The 3,457-nt window shown below is 36.7% G+C and overlaps 1 long non-coding RNA gene across 1 annotated transcript; it reads left to right on the top strand.

Moving 5' to 3' along the window:
- Positions 1-2,182: 2,182 nt before the first annotated feature.
- On the top strand, positions 2,183-3,020 carry LOC149263627 (uncharacterized). Its single transcript, XR_016249698.1, has 2 exons — positions 2,183-2,386; positions 2,596-3,020. It is a non-coding gene; the product is annotated as an uncharacterized LOC149263627 (long non-coding RNA).
- Positions 3,021-3,457: the final 437 nt, after the last annotated feature.

Raw genomic sequence — 3,457 nt, 5'->3', positions numbered from 1 at the left:
ATTCTATGGTGAAATCAATATTGCGTTTTGGAGGTAGCCCTGGTATATTTTTAGGAAACACATTAGTAAATTCCTGAACTATTGGTATGTTTTCCAAAGTGGTGGTGTTATCTTTAGAATTAGAATACCCAACTTGGACCGCATAAATCACACAAACTTTTCTCATGCACTTGCCCAATTGAGGGGTAGTAATGGGCCATAACTTCATGGGTTTCCTAACTCCCTGGATCTTCTACTGAGAGTCGTCTTCAATAATATAACTAATGGAATTCTCCTTACAGTTCATGATAGACCAATTTCCCTCCAACCAATCCATCCCAAGTAGCAAATCATATGATCCTAAAGGAAAAATGTTCAATTCTGAATTTATGTGCTGACCCCCTACCTCAATGGGACAACTGGGCACCTTGGATTTTACCCTCCTCTTCACCCCTATAGCAAGTTGGACTAGTTAGGGGTTTCTAAATTTATAAGTTTAAAAACAAAAAATTTCCACTACTTTGGGGCTGACATAACTTAAGCTTGCACCCAAATCTACTAAAATAGACACAGATTGATTAATTAAATTACCTTCCAATTCTATCATAGTAAGTTGGTAATCGGCTTGGTGGTCTTCCAATGCAACATTAATCCTGGGTATACTCCTTGCCACCTCCCCGACGGTATATGCTTCTTGTACATTGAAAACTTGTTCAGATCTGACGCGGTGGGGACAATTCTTGTAATAGCGGGGTTCTCCACAGCCCCAAGATTGGAAAGGAGGCTTTTGTACTTGGCTGGGCTCCCCCTTGCTGGATGCTTCAATAAGCTTAGTTTCTTTTTTCCATCTGGGTTTTTGCGGATTCCTTCCAGGCTATTTACTTGATTGATTTCTTTGTACATTCTTAAAATTGGAAGATTTAGTGCCTCTGAAATTCCGAGAATTATTCAGCCCCTTCCTGTGAGATAAACTCTTGCCAACATCTCCTTTTTGCTTCATCTATTTGTAACACATTTGATATTTTCATATTTCTTCGTCCATGGTTTTAGGATTATCAAATTCTATTCTTTCCTTCATAAATGCAATCAGACTACTCAGGAAGCATTGTACTTTTGATTTTTCCTCTCGGATATATGGCACATATCTTAATAAGGAAATAAACTTGGTCACATACTCATCCATAATTAGTTGTCCCAACTTCAAAAAATGGAATTTTTTAACTTTCTCATCATAGAATCGCTCCATCAGATATTTGTTTTTAAAGTGTTTTTGAAATTCATCCCATGTTACATCTTGCTCCTACATCCCTTACACTTATCTTTACCTCTTCCCACCATAAGATGGCTTTCCCTTGAAGCTAATAAATGACCAATATGGCCTTAAGATTACTATCATATTCATAAACTTGAAAATATTTATTCATATTGATGAGCCAAGCTTCTGCAGCCTCCTCTACTTCACCATCAAAGGTTGGGGGTTTGATCTTTCTGAATTCCCCCGACAATTCTAGTTTTTGTTTCTTTGTTTTCCTTTGATCTGAGACATTTCTTGACTCCTCTTCATGATCAATTCTATTTCCTTCAATTCTCTAGGTATGACTCCCCTCTGGAGTATCCTCAGTTTGATGTTAATGTTCTTCTTCATCTCTACTTCTATGCTCAGGACTAGGTTGAGAGGTTCAATGGTTTTGTTTTTCTGAGAGGATTTTTAGGATCCTCTCATGTTCATGCATCGGTATTTTATTGTATATTCTTAATCAAACCATTTCATCTTGCAATTGTTGAACAATTTCGAGTAGCATATTTGTTTGGTGTCATTGTTCTGCACCCAGCTACACCCACATTCTGAATTTGTTTCTGGGTTTGGCATAGAACATGCTCTACTTGTTGATCTTGATGGAAACTTCCCTCCAACCCCTCTCCTCATTGTGATCTATTTACATGCTCACTCTCTACCTCCGTGCACATTTAAATACATGTATCATCACTACCATTTCCTGACCAGGCCACAATATTGAAATTGTGGCTCTGATACCACTTGTAACAAGTCTAACCATCAATACATAAATTACTCGAATACAAAAATAAATAAATAAATTGTGACCTACATAATAGTCAGTCTTTTATTTCATTATATTGGCATACATTATATTTACCAAGAGGCATATAAATCTTTTAGTTCAGAGTTAAATGGAGGGCACACTAGCGCTCTTTCCCATGTGGACTGTTACAAATTACTTAAATTTCACACCATGGTGCATACACAAAGATTGAAAGTTTTTATTGCTAATTTATTATTCCAGTATGAGTTTGTATGGCACCAATAACAGGGGACACTTTGGCTTATGTCCACCACCCATCTATAGGGTTTCCAAATCCACATGATGGCTCTCGGGTTTAGAATGAGGTAACCACTTTCACCCCTAGCCTGGATTTCATTCATCATTTTGCACCTTTTCCCTTAGAATTCCTACTCCGCAACTTTTCTTCGGGCTAAACCTATGCATCCCCGAGCACCACATCCACCTACAGGCAAGTAGAGCTTTACAAACACTATATTTATTGAGAAAGTTTGCTATGATGTTGTTCATTGGCTAATATCTCCTGATTTTACAGGGTTTCAATCTAATTTCCGATGATGGCATCCCTTCTTCCGGCAGGAACTGGAATTGGCCATGCAAGACCTTCCTATAGTACATTTTTAATGAAAATTCTTTAGTTATTACTTCATTTGTGGTTCTTGGTTACAGATTCATTCTGATACTATAGCCTTCCAAGTTTTGATGGCGAGCTGTTGGTATACCTTCTTTTTCTTAGGTAAAAATTCAGATTGTTTATTTGTAACTGTAACTATTTAAGATTTTGTATTAGGGTTTGTCTGGTACTTGTCTTGTTGAATAGTTATGTGCATTATTACTGCTCTAGGGAAACGACTGTGATACTAAACATATTATATACCATCTTCCAACAAGAACAAGAATTGGTCGCACAAGGCCTTCCTATGGTACATTTTTTGTGAAAATTCTTTAGTTATTACTTCATTTACGGTTCTCGGTTACATGGTCATTCTGATACCATAGCCTTCCAAGTTTCGATGGTGAGTTGTTGGTATACCTTTTTTTTCTCAGGTAAACTCATGATGTTTATTTGTAACTGTAACTATTTAAGATTTTGTATTAGGGTTTGACTGGTACTTGTCTTGTTAAATAGGTATGTGCATTATTACTACTCTAGGGCAACAAATGTGACATTAAACATATTCTAACAATCACTTCCTTTTTGTTTCCACGTTTTTACCTTTCCATCTTCTATATGGTACAAGGGTTTATACCTTTTTCGTTTCGAGTTTGCCTGAAAAAAGGGTACTGAGACCCATTCTTTACTCGATTACTCTAGAATGTAACACAATGGCTCCCTCTGAATTTTTTTGATTGTTTTTACTGATATTTCTTTTGGAAAGACTATGTAAAATTGAAAC

Source organism: Pinus tabuliformis, chromosome 6 (genome assembly GCF_031772625.1).
Source record: "Pinus tabuliformis cultivar Carrire ecotype Pingquan chromosome 6, CPIR1, whole genome shotgun sequence".
Classification (NCBI taxonomy): Eukaryota; Viridiplantae; Streptophyta; class Pinopsida; order Pinales; family Pinaceae; genus Pinus; species Pinus tabuliformis.
Note: the sequence above shows the minus strand (reverse complement) of the source record. Positions and strands in the feature narration are given on the sequence as shown.